The following is a 14,020-nucleotide window of genomic DNA, read 5'->3' on the forward strand; positions in this document are numbered from 1 at the left end:
AGTAACTCGACTAGTCCATAATCTATAACTTTTTAGCCTATTCATATAATATACCCGCTTAATTTATGAAAAGGCTTATAGATTTTTCTCAGTTCCCTAACCTCCTCTTCTAACTTAGAATCAAATCCCATATTATATTTTCTTAGTCTCACGAGGAATTAGGTATATAAACTACTATTGTTTCAAAAGAAGGAAAATATATGTATTTACCCTAGGGGTGTTTAACGGGCGGGTTGGGACGGGCTGGACAAAAAAAATCAGCCCGTCTGTTTAACGTTGCGGGTTGTTAGCGGGCTGCGTTAGCGGGCTGTACTTTTTCGGATTTTTTTTTGTCCGTCCGGGTTCGGGCTTAGAGGGTTGTTAACGGGTTGTTCACGGGCTGTTAGCGGGTTGTTAGCGGGCCGTGGATTTTTATTTTTTTTTAAAGTAAATTTTGTTTTTCTTATTCAATGTTATTGATACTTAAGTGTTTGTAAACTTTTAAGGCTTAAAATTAAACTTTGAAGTTTAAAATTTTAAATTTGAAATTTGAATTTTATAATGTTAAAATTAAAATTTGAAAGTAAGTGGCTACAAAAAATTATTTAATAAGACCTATAAATAAGGATCAAGCTCCGAAGACTTTCATTTGATATTTTTATTGAATAATATATAATACTTCAAATTAAGTTGCAAGTTCTTTTTTGATTTTGTTATTTTTGAACTTGCAAATTAAAATTTTATAACAATTATAATTAAAAAAATAGTACATCACATGCTTTGCATCATTTTTGTAAGTTCATCCATGTCAACATGAGGTTTTTGATTTCCGGCATTGGTTGAATCGGAACCATAAACCATTATATCTCCAATTTCTTGGTCTTCTGCTTCATCTACCTCGTCACGCCCTTGATTTCGTCGTTCTGATCTTATCCAATCTCTGAATCACACTAGAATTTCCAAAGCGTTGCTACCCAATTAATGACGGGTATCTCCTAGTTGCTGCCTTGCTTGGCTAAATGCGCTCTCTGATGCGACTGTTGAAATCGGCACATTTAGCACGTCTCGAGCCATGGCCGAAAGAACAGAAAATTGATTTCAGTTGCTCCTCCACCAACCCAATGGTAGAAATTCCTTTGTGCGGGACTCTGCTGACTTTTGCAAGTAGAATTGAAGTTCATTGTTATTCCTGCTACTGGTTTGTTGATGGCTTGATGCTCCCCTATTGTAGACCAAATCAAATAATCTTCAACACCATCATTATCATCCAAAGCACTGGTCCCAGATGTTGAAACTGAACTTGAAGGAATATTTGCATCTACAGCAAAAGAAGCATCAACAATGTTAGCATAATAATTATATAATATTTCTAAATATTTGTGTAGATAAGAAATACAAGTGTCAATATCAGGAGTTTAAGTTGGTCCATAAAAAAATAAAAAATAAAAAAACGTTAATAAACGGGTTGAACCGGGCTGTAGCCCGTTAACAACCCGTTAACGGATTAATAGGCTTAGCGGGTTCCGGTACACCGATATCAAAAAATTATTCGTTTGAAACCCGCTCTCTGCCCAACCCATCCCAACCCGCCCCCACACTACCCGGTTCAGCCCGACCCGATTAACAGTTATAATTTACCCGGGCTTATCACTGAGGCTGAACAATATATGCCAATTGTTTGAATGGAAAAGGTATTTTGCACGTGGCACACCTTTCCCCCCTTTCGTTTTCCCTGTTGTGCGTTGGCAAAGGGGATTTTCTCTTTTTTCAATCCCTTTTAGCTTCTGTTTTAGTTTTAGGCAGCCTTGCTGCTTTGCCCTTTTCCCTCCCTTTTCCCTTTTCCCTTTTCCCTTTCCCCTTTTCCCTTTTCCCTTTTCCCTTTCGGCCAGAGAATGGGCTTCGGCCCTTTTTATTTGGATTCCTTATCATTTTGTTTTTTTTGATTTGTTTTGTTTTATTAGTTAGTTCTTTTTTTTGAACTTAAATTATTTACTAAATATCTAATATGTCCTTATTTAAAATATTGGGGTATTACAATTTTGTATTCTTTCTTTTCCTCTTACTAAGTTGTCTATTCTAAAAAGAAAAAGGATGAAAGACGGTAAAAATCTATTTACTATATCTAACGATAATAATCCTCTCTGCAATATTCACGAAGTAGTGAAACACACTACAGAAATCGTTGCTTATGGTAAATCTTGCAGATGTTGCTGAGCTTAGTAATAAAAACTAATAGAATTGTATTATTCAGATATTTGAAGAAGCATATATGGGATGTATTTTTTAAAATATTGTGCAATGTGCACTAAGTGGCATAGTTTATTCTTTCGCATTTATTTTGGGCAACTATAATCTCCAGTAGTCTATTTATTACACTTTATAAAATATTAAAATGATTACCTATAGCCAAAACACTTGCAAATTTAAACTCCTTTAATTGTTAATACTATTAAAGACAATTTATGATTTATTAGACCGACTCTTTCCTTTCGCTAAATTTGCACCAGATAGAGGCAGTACCTAACTGAATTCTAAGTAATTTGTTATAACAACTTTATAATTAGACTAATATGTCTTAAATGAATTTTAACTAAATTTCGAATAAGTTATGTCACATATGACATACTTAAATTATAGGTAAAGAAAATAAAATAATCTATTTTTTCAAAAAATAGAGTATTATTTAGCCAATGTGATTTGTGGTGACTAATAGTTGATTTACATTCTAATCTTGACTTTCTAGTAGAGTGCACTTGGGTTATCGCTACATCCTCTATAGACAAACAATTTGATTCAAGCTCCACCACTAGTACAGTAGCATATTGATATTCTTCTTTTTCTTTCTCATAATAAAACTTGTATATTGTATTCTTTCTTTTCCTCTTACTAAGTTGTCTATTCTAAAAAAAAGGATGAAAGACGGTAAAAATTTATCTGCATAAGATGTTTATACCAAGCTCATCACGCCCAACTACGTCTTCTAAAAGGTCTAGCGGTCATTGCAAATATAATCCGGTTTACAAGTCCGGAGTCGAATCCCACAGGGAATTAACCTATTAATCACAACCACTAGTTTCGCAAGAATTCAAGTAATCAACCTTCAGAAATACTAAATATCGACTTGAGTGTTTACTAACTAAGATAAGAGTAATTAAAATACGGTAATTTATAACTAACAGAGCAAATATGGGGACAGGATTTGGAAAAGTTTAGGGTTATGATTTCCCCTATTGTTGGAATCTGCCCCGCTACGTTTCCTATAAATTCGCTTAAGTATTCTCTACCAATCGTGAACACTTTGGGTGTCGTAGCTCTCTCTCGAGCAGCTACCACAATTTACTAGACATATTCTCTCGAACTACGATAGCTGGCACTAATTCACCGCTCACTCTGATCGCACCAAGGTTTCGTTATCTCTAATCCCGTATTTAAACCCTCCGTATTGATCTCTCAAATACGTTCGGAGTGGTGTTGTTCAACGACTAACTAAATACGTACTCCCTCTCGAGTAATATACACTAAATAGGTACAGTTAATTGAGAGCTCTTCAATTAACAACAACGAAAATATAGTTCAACAAGTAGAGAAAGATCAACGGCAAATTATATTAAACGTAGTGAACAAATCATCCTCCAATAGGTTACATCAAACCCTAGTTGGGAAGGTTTAGCTACTAATAACCATACTAACAATCATGATAATAATTGAAAGCATTAAAATACAGATTAAGGAAGAATGGAAGAGAAAAAATCATGTGATTTGTTGCTTCTAAGTGTTCCCGTAGCCTTTTTCCTCTCCAATAATGTCTAACCCCTAAAAATAGGTTTAGAACCTATTTTATACATGTAGGAGCATGTAGGGTCGAAACTATCAAGTCCTAGTCGAATTAGGATGAAATATGCCCTTAGTCGTCTCGTTTGATGCCTGGCGCCAACCTGGACACCGAAATTTTTCACTTCTGTGCTATTCTGCCATTGGTGTTTTGGTTGTTGCCTGGTGCCAACCTGGGCACCAAAATCATACTCCCTCCAAATTCTTCTGATTTTACTTCACTTTGCATGCAAGCTTGCCAAATCACTTCAAATTGACTCCTACACATATAAATACTATTATTAAGTTTGAGTCACAAATATTTATACCAAAGTTAATAAGATTGAGGTATAATGCAAGGCAAATTACATGCAAAAATATGAAATTTTAGCCTAACATTACCACTCCACAGTTAAGCTCTTGCTCGTCCTCGAGCAACCTAAAACCTTGCTAACCAAATAATGCACACAAGACATCATACAATGGAGGAACCTTTAGCAATTTAACACACTACACTTATGACCATGGTTGATATCAACAATTAAGCCCTTGCATACGCATTCATATCTTTCCCAACTTTCACATACCAGAATATTAGTGACCAATTAAAAATACTCAAACAACCTGCCCATAACCACCCAACCTCAAAGACTGACTCGTCGCCAATAAGCACTCTCAACTCGTGCACTCACACAATAAGAGATATTTAATAACGTTATCTATCCGTCATGGAATCATGTGCCTCACCAAATAATAAGAGGGTATTTCATCCACACATTCAAATATGCATTCGAATATAATTTAAGGACATCACATATATGAACAAAGAACCACTCACTCTCACAAAGAAATTTATGTGCATTCCATAATTGTACAATAGGCTTGCCCGTAGTGTATATCTCAACTAATCTAAGCTCGCAAAGTCTAAGATCAATTAGGTATTTACGGGTTGTAATGTAGACTAAGGGACGGTTAGGATATATTTTGGGTATAGTGACTCACCCTCCTAAGCACTTTAATACACTACACTTAACTTTTCACTACACACTTTTCATGACCAATACAAGCAATGCCCCAAAATCATATACAACTTGGCCTTTTTTCTTTAAGCGCAACTCTACATTCACTAGTCTGGATCACGATGAATAGGAGGTGTATTTTCTATATATTTTTTTTCTCTTTTTTTTTCTTTGCTTTTTTTTTTTTCCTTTTCCAACACTTTCCCTAAATTTAGGTTGCCCGTCTAATGATCTTTCAAATATACGTGCACCTTTTTGGCCTTTTCTATAGTTCCACTCAAAAGTTACCCCAATTCTTACCTTACTCTTCTAGAGACTTACGTGCTTTCGGAGGTAAAGGTTCAATAAAAATTTACTTAAAGAACAAAGTGGGACTCAGCTTGTAATGTGGGTGCTAAAAAAAAGCTTATAGGCTCAAATGGGCTATCTAAGGATAATTTTTGTTTATGGTGGCATAATAGCTTAATGGGCAATCAAAGAACCGCCTACATCATCTCCTAGACTCACAAATCTTACTTATTTCACTTCGACTAACACACAGAGCAAGTTCTAAACAAACACATGATAGCACAGAATGTAATCAGCATCTCACATCACAAAATACACATGACCCCAGTCGGTACGGTTCCATTCCAACTCTCAAGTTTAGGCAAGTAATCACAAAGTCAAGAAGTATTAAGCAATAAAGAACAACATGAACAATGAGTCAGGTAAGTGAGAGAAAGCGTCACAGACAGGCGATTCAATCTTTCACGGCAACAATTTCTATTAAAACATGTTAGGAAGGTAATTTTCATGCTATGGCCTAACAATGCTAGCATCAAACAGGTCAAACGGCCTATAGGACACTCAATTTTCTTTTTTTTTTTCCCATGTGTTTCCTAAAAAATCAAAAATATATATAAAAAATAAAATAAAATTTACCCGGTTCAAATACATCCCTTGGAAAATAACTGATGCCAAAAGAAAAAACCAAGGGGATTATTATCTACCTACGAATAACTAAAAATAAAAAATTTAATTTTTTTTTCATTGGACCTTAATCCCTCAAGAAAACTGTCCAAGAGATCCATCGTCGGGAACAGTCCAAACTTTTTTTTCCTGAATTAAGCTACTAAACTAATTCTACTATACTACTTCTATTAAATGACAAGAGTGGGTTTCTCTAGTGGTAAGCACCCTCCACTTCCAACCAAGAGGTTGTGAGTTCGAGTCACCCCAAGAGCAAGGTGGGTAGTTCTTGGAGGGAGGGAGCTGAGGGTCTATCGAAAACAACCTCTCTACCCCAGGGTAGGGGTAAGGTCTACGTACACACTACCCTCCCCAGACCCCACTAGTGGGATTATACTGGGTTGTTGTTGTTGTACTTCTATTAACTACGCAATTAAGATCAAGAAGCTATAATTTGAAAAGAAGCTAGAATCTAAAAATAAGAAGTTACATTACTACTAGGTACTAACATACTACAACTACTCATCAAAGGAAACTCCCACCCCACACTTCAAAAGTGTTGTGTCCCCAATGCACATACAATAAAAATATAAAGCATGAGGGTAGATAGAAGGAACTCCCTGGCTAAGCGGACCCATTCAGGTCGTAGTCGGAGCACTCTCCATCTAAGTCTCCGTCTAAGAATTAGCATGGGGGATTTGGGGTTTATGGTGTGATGGGTCGGGTTGGTTGTTATGTTAGAAGGTGGTGTTTTATTATTGTTAGGTTGGGGGATAGGTTTGGGTTGGGTTGGGGGTAAAACGGGTAGGGGACTTACCTGTTATTTTCTTCCGCGCCTAGCGATGAAGAGGGCAGTTGTGTGTATTTGTTGATGCCTTTGGCATTTTCATCGGCGCCTGGCGCTAATCTGGGCGCTAAAATGAGATTTTTAAAAAAAAAAACTAAATGACAACTAGATGAAAATAAGAAGATTGGGTTGCCTCTTAACAAGCGCTTGATTTAACGTCGCGACACGATGCAGTCAATCGAACTCAAGGTTCACTCAACACTTTAGGCTCCTTCAAATAAATCACTGATACCACTTTTTCCTCATCCATGCCAAAGTAATGTTTCAACCTTTGCTCATTGACTAGAAACCTGTCTGTTCCATCCTTAGCTTTAATTTCTATAGCTCCACTTGAGAACACTTGCACAACTCTAAATGGTCCCGACCATCTAGATTTTAACTTACCCGAAAATAATTTCAATCTTGAGTTGTACAACAACACGACATCTCCGGGTTTGAAAATTCTTGAATATGTTTATCGTGCATCATCTTCATTCTTTTTTTGTACAGCCTAGTGCTTTCAAAAGTATGGTAACAAAACTGTGACTCTACTCGTACCGGCGGCCTCCAAGTCAAGATTTAATTGCCTTAGCACCCAAAAAGCTCTATGCTTTAACTCTACCGGTAAGTGACACACTTTTCCAAATATCAATTTGTACGGTGACATACCAATCGGAGTTTTGAATGCAGTGCGGTAGGCCCATAGTGCATCATCTAATTTTTTCGCCCAATCAATCCGAGTAGCATTTACAATTTTGGTCAAAACACTCTTGTTTCTCTGTTTGACACCTCCATTTGCCCACTTGTTTGGGGATGATACGGAGTGGCAACCTTATGGATAACGCCATATTTCTCCAACAACTTTGCAAAGGCTCGGTTGCAGAAGTGGGTGACTCCATCACTGATGATCACTCTTGGAGTGCCAAATCGGGTGAAGATATTTTTTTTCTTAGAAAACCAATAACTCCCTTTGCATTATTTGTTGGGGGTGCCACAGCTTCAACCTATTTCAAGACATAGTCCATAGCTACCAGTATGTACTTGTTGCCATATGAGCTGACAAATGATCCCATAAAATCGATTTTCCATATATCAAATACTTCTACCTCTTGAATTGGGTTCATGGGAATCTCATGCCGACAGGAAATATTCCTCGTCTGTTGGCACTCAGCACAGCTCTTTACCCAAAAATGTGCATCTTTAAACAATGCCGGCCAATAAAAGCCCGAATCCAACACTTTAGCAGTTGTCTTGACTCCACCAAAATAGCCTCCATAAGGCGAAGCATGACAGGCCTGGAAAATAGAAGCTTGGTCTATCTCGGGAATACATCTCCGGATCATGTTATCAATACAAATCCTAAACAAATATGGTTCATCCCAGAAATACATGCGAGAATCATGAAAGAAGTTTTTCTTCTACATAGAGGACAAGTCATAGGGAACAATACCGCTCTCCAGGTAGTTTGCAATATCTGCATACCATGGTGCTACCTCAAGGCTCATGGCTAAAAGTTGTTCATATGGGAAAGTCTCCACGATCTCTTCCACCTCAACCCTTTTTTCAGCTCCTTCAAGCCTGGACAAGTGATCGGCAACTTGGTTTTCCATTCCCTTTCGGTCACGGATTTCCAAGTCAAACTTTTGCAGCAATAGCATTCATCGAATCAGGCACGGATTTGAATCCTTCTTCTCAATTAGGTACCTAAAAGCAGCATGGTCAGTATAAACAATTACTTTTGAGCCTATTAAGTATGACCTGAATTTGTCAAATGTGAACATCACTGCAAGCATCTCCTTCTTATTCATCGTGTAGTTTAGTTGGGCAATACTCATGGTTCTACTTGCATAGTAGATTGGGTGCATGACTTTCTCCTTTTTTTGCCTTAGTACTGCTCCCACAGCATAATTGCTTGCATCACGCATCAACTCAAATGGTTGCTCCTAGTTGGGTGAAACTATGATAGGTGCGGACACTAGCCTCTTCTTCAATTCCTCAAAAGCTACACTGTAGTCATCAGAAAACACAAAGGGGTGATATTTTTCAAGCAATTTACACAAAGGGTTAGCAAGCTTGGAAAATTTTTTTATAAACCGCCTGTAGAAACCGGCGCGGACAAGGAAACTTCTTATTGCCTTGACGGAAGTGGGTGGCGGCAACTTCTCTATTACATCAACCTTAGCACGATCCACCTCAATGCCCATACTTGATACTGGGTGTTCCAAGACTATACCTTCGTGTACCATGAAATGGCACTTTTCCCTGTTTAGCACCAGATTAGTCTCCATACATCTCTTCAGCACTCTTTTTAGATTCCTAAGGCAGTCATCGAATGAGTTTCCCATCACTTAGAAATCATCCATGAAAACTTCCACTATGTCTTCTACCATATCTGTGAAGATGGCCATCATGCACCTTTGGAATGTGGCGGGTGCATTGTAGAGGCCAAACAACATTCTCCGAAAAGCGTAGATACCATATGGACAGGTGAATGAAGTTTTCTCTCTATCCTTTGGGGCAATAGAGATCTGATTATACCCCGAGTATCCACCCAAGAAGCAAAAGTGGGACCTCCCTGCCAATCCATCTAACATTTGATTAATGAACGACAGGGGAAAATGGTCTTTTCGGGTGGCCTTGTTCAATCTTCTGTAGTCCATACAAATTTTTCATCCCGTGACTATTCTTGTTGAGATCAACTCATTGTTCTCGTTTTGCACCACAGTCATTCCGCCTTTCTTTGTCACACACTGAACAGGGCTAACCCGGTTGCTGTCGGAGATGGGAAAAATGATTCGCGTATCTAACCACTTGATCACTTCCTTCTTCACGACCTTTTTCATGTTGGGGTTTAGCCTTCTTTGATGTTCTTTGGAAGGTATGTGCACATCTTGCAGTATAATTATATGCATATAGAAGGCGGGGTTGATACACTTAATATCTGCAATGGTCCAACCAATTGTAGTCTTGCACTCTATTACCACCTGCAAAAGTTGTTCTACATGCACATCTAACAAACCAGATGAGATAATAACAAGTAAAGTCGATTAAGGTTCTAAGAAAGCATACCTGAGGTGAGATAGTAGCGGTTTCAGTTCCAACTGTGGTGGCTGGCTCTTCGATCGATGGCTTAGCTAGAGGGGTCTTTCATTATTGTGGTGGCTGGCTCTTCGATCGATGGCTTAGCTGGAGGGGTCTTTCATTATTCTAAGTGTAAAGACTCGAATTCGAGCTCTCTTTTCTAGTACCCTTGGCCTTCAAGAGCCAACACCCACTCCGCTAAGTCCTCACCATTTACCTATTCTAAGTTCATGAGGTAGGTTGCTAGAGGGTCTTTTGCATTAAGTGCCTTATCAGCTTTCTCCATGATCACATCCACAACTTCTATCAAAGAGCAATTTTCAGACTCACTGGGTTGCCGCATAGACTTTTGCACATTAAATGTTATTTTATTCGTTATTTAGCCTCATTTTCATCTCTCCAGTTTCACAATCAATCAAAGCTCTTCATGTGACCAAGAATGGCCTTCCCAAAATTATGGGAATCTCCTCATCAACCTGGCAGCCCAGAATGATAAAATCTGCCAGAAACAAAAACTTTCCAACTTGCACAAGTAAATCGTCAAGTATATTTGATGGCTTTTTCACCATTCGGTCAGCTAGTTGTAGTAACATAGATATGGGCCTTGATCTTCCAATTCCTAACTTTTTATAGATAGCCAATGCAATGGCATTAAATTTATGCTCGCCCCCAAGTCACACAATGCTTTGGCGAATGCATAGCTACCTATGGTACATAGAATTGTGAAGCTTCCAGGGTCAGATAGTTTCTCTGTTATAGGTCTTGTCACAACAGCACCACAGGTCTGAGTTAATGTCACAGCTGCCAAGTCTTGAAAGTCGAACTTGTGATACATCAAGTCCTTCATCATTTTTGCATAACCGGGCATCTCCCTCAAAGCATCAATTAGAGGTATGTTTACCTGAATTTGCTTCAACATTTCCATGAATTTTTTGTACTGCTCATCCTTCTGATATTTAGCCAACCTCTGCGGGGAGGGTGCTGGAGGTCGCTTCCTTCCTGTGACTTGAGTTAGATCTTACCCCGGCACTTTTTCTAATGCCTTCTCTTGCACTTTATCAGTTTTATTTACAACCTCTTTTTATTTTCTTGTTTCCTCTTATTCATGTTATATTGTTACCTCTTTTAACCCTGTTGACTTGTCCACCTCAATTGGTACTGGCACAAGTATCTCATTTGGTCGGCTTTCGCGAGCAATTTCTTGCTCTAAATCAAGATCTCTACTATTTCTTAGATTCACCGCCATAAGCTGCTTCGGGCCCTGCTCTTTCGGATTGACATGTGTAGTTAAAGTCCCTTGGGGACGATTATTCAGAGCCATAAATATCTACCCTAATTGAATATCAATGTCTTTTATCGCTGAGTCATATGCTTCTACCTTCTCTTACATTTTTCCATTGGACCCAATCAGTTGCTGCAACATTCCTTTAATTTCAGACAACCCATCATCTTGTCTCACTATCTGTTGTTGTTGAGGTTGTTGATAAGCTAGCTGCTGATTTTGTTGATTGTATCCCTGTTGCCTTTGGTAAATTACGATTTGACCCTGTGGTCACATAGCTCCAGAATTGTTGTTATTGTACTGACGTTGTGCTGGTATATACTGCTGATTCTACTGCCCCCAATTTTGACCACCTTGCCTCTGGCCTCCATAGTTGCCCACATAGTTCATATTCTCCTGATAGTTCTGATTGTCACTTTCACCACTCTACGAGTACACATATGGTTGGTTAATTCATGGTGTACATAATCCCCCATTAGTCGTGTTAACTATGTGTACCTGCTTCTGGCCTGATTCATCAATCTTCTTGGTGAGGATACTCATATACGTCATCAGAGTGGCCATATTCTCGGCTATGGAGTTGTTTAGGTCCAAAGCTACTGAGTGAACTATAAGGGTGAATGTTGTGTCTTTTGTCATCCATCCTGAGTTTTGAGCCATTTTATCTAGCAGGACCTTACACTCTCTAAATTATTTGCTCAAAAATGCTCCACCTGCTGAAGCATCAACGTTGGCCTTCAAACTATCTGTCAATCCCATGTAAAACCTGTGTCCCAACATCTGATCTAGAATGCCATGATGTGGACACTTAACCAGCATACCTTTGAACCTCTCCCACATTTCTTGTAGTGTTTCAGCTGGTTTCTGTCTGAAGCTCAATATCTCATCAACTTTCTTGGCAGTCTTATTGGGTGGGTAGAACTTATTCAAAGACTGCTTGACTAATTCCTCCCAAGTGGTGACGGAGTTTATGGGGAGCGAATTAAGCCAAGTCTGAGCTTCTCCAAACACTGAGAATGGAAACAATAACAGTCTGATTGCTTCTGTTATCACATTTGGTTGCCTTTGAGTGACACAAATTGACAAAAAGTTTTTCAGATGTTGTTGTGGATCTTCAATATAAGACCCGGAGAACAATCCCTTTGTTCTGCAGCAGATGTAGCATATTATTTGTGATTTGAAATGACTCATCTTGTATCTGAGGGACTGCAATTGCGGTTGTCAGATTTTCAACGGTGGCTTGTGCCCAATCATACAAGGCTGCTTCTAGCACAAGAGGTGCCACACCCTGATTGTTCGCATCATTCACATTGTTTTGGTTGTTCTGGTCGTCTATGACGTCCCCCATTTCTAGTTCGATTTGTTCTGTTAGGTTTTGTTGTCGTTTGTCCTTCTTGTTTGTACGATTTAATGCCTTGAAAGCTTTCTTAGGATCCAGTAATGCTTCAAACAATTCATCAGTTCTTGAGGAGTTTTTAGGCATGTACCTGTAACACACAAGACTACAAACGTAAGAATTTCAATATAATGAATTTAAAATGAAGAAAATTGACTAAACTTAGGATCTTAACAATTCTTCTAGTTGTAATTAATAACACCGTTAATTCTCCGGCAACAACGCTAAAATTTGATCTCGCCCAACTACGCATCCTAAGAGATCTAGCGGTCATTGCAAATATAATCCGGTTTACATGTCCGGAGTCGAATCCCATAGGAAATTAACCTATTAATCACAATCACTAGTTTCGCAAGAATTCAAGTAATCAACCTTCATAAATACTAAATATCGACTTGAGTGTTTACTAACTAAGATAAGAATAATTAAAATACAGTAATTTATAACTAACAGAGCAAATGTGTAGACAAGATTTAGAAAAGTCGAGGGTTATGATTTTTCCTATTGTCGGAATCTCCCCCGCTACGTTTCCTATAAATTCGCCTAAGTATTCTCTACCGACCGTGAGCACTTTGGGTGTCGTAGCTCTCTCTCGAGCAACTACCATAATTTACTAGACATATTCTCTCGAACTACGCTAGCTGGCACTAATTTACCGCTCACTCTGATCGTACCAAGGCTTCGTTATCTCTAATCCCCCTTTAAACCCTCTGTATTGATCTCTCAAATACGTTAGGAGTGGTGTTGTTCAACGACTACCTAAATGCGTACTCTCTCTGGAGTAATACACAGTAAATAGGTACAATCACTTGAGAGCTCTTCAATTAACAATAATGAAAATATACTTAAACAAGTAGAGAAAGATCAACAACAAATTATATTAAATGTGGTGAACAAATCATCCTCCAATAAGTTCCATCAAATCCAAGATGGGAAGGTTTAGCTACGCATAACCATACTAATAATAATGATAATAATTGAAAGCATTAAAATACAGATTAAGGAAGAATGAAAGAGAAAAACGCTTGCAAATCGTTGCTTCTAAGTGTTCCCCGTAGCCTTTTTCCTATCCAATAATATCTAACCCCTAAGAAATAGGTTTAGAACCCCTTTTATACATGTTGGGGGCGTGTAGTGTCGAAACTATCAATAGGACGAAATCCGCCCTTAGCCGTCTCACTTGGCGCCTGGCGCCAACCTGGACACCGAAATTTTTCACTTCTGTGTTATTCTGCCATTGGCGTTTTGGTTGGTGCCTGGCGCCAACCTGGGCACCAAAATCATACTCCCTCCAAATTCTTCTGTTTTTACTTCACTTTCCATGATCTTGCCAAATCACTTCAAATTGACTCTTACACATATAAACACCATTATTAAGTTCGAGTCATAAATATTTACACCAAAGTTAACAAGATTGAGGTATAATGCAAGGCAAATTACATGCAAAAATATGAATTTTAACCTAACATCACAAGCAAATGAATGTAATTTATTTATCTTGCATATATAATTTTTAACACATAACCTGATAAAGTGATATTTATTTTCACTTTAATTTGTACATTCTTAAGGTTAAATATTTAGTTAGATGTAAACTTCCTGTGCGGATGAGTTTTATGGTTGAAAGACATTGAATAAATTAAAATTGCTTCTTTTTCATTCTTTCAAGCACCGCA

The 14,020-nt window shown here is 38.1% G+C and overlaps 1 non-coding gene across 1 annotated transcript; it reads left to right on the plus strand.

The window, feature by feature from the left end:
• Positions 1–11,738: 11,738 nt before the first annotated feature.
• Positions 11,739–11,845, plus strand: LOC142173914 (small nucleolar RNA R71). Its single transcript, XR_012703272.1, has one exon. It is a non-coding gene; the product is annotated as a small nucleolar RNA R71 (small nucleolar RNA).
• Positions 11,846–14,020: the final 2,175 nt, after the last annotated feature.

Source organism: Nicotiana tabacum, chromosome 2 (genome assembly GCF_000715075.1).
Source record: "Nicotiana tabacum cultivar K326 chromosome 2, ASM71507v2, whole genome shotgun sequence".
Classification (NCBI taxonomy): Eukaryota; Viridiplantae; Streptophyta; class Magnoliopsida; order Solanales; family Solanaceae; genus Nicotiana; species Nicotiana tabacum.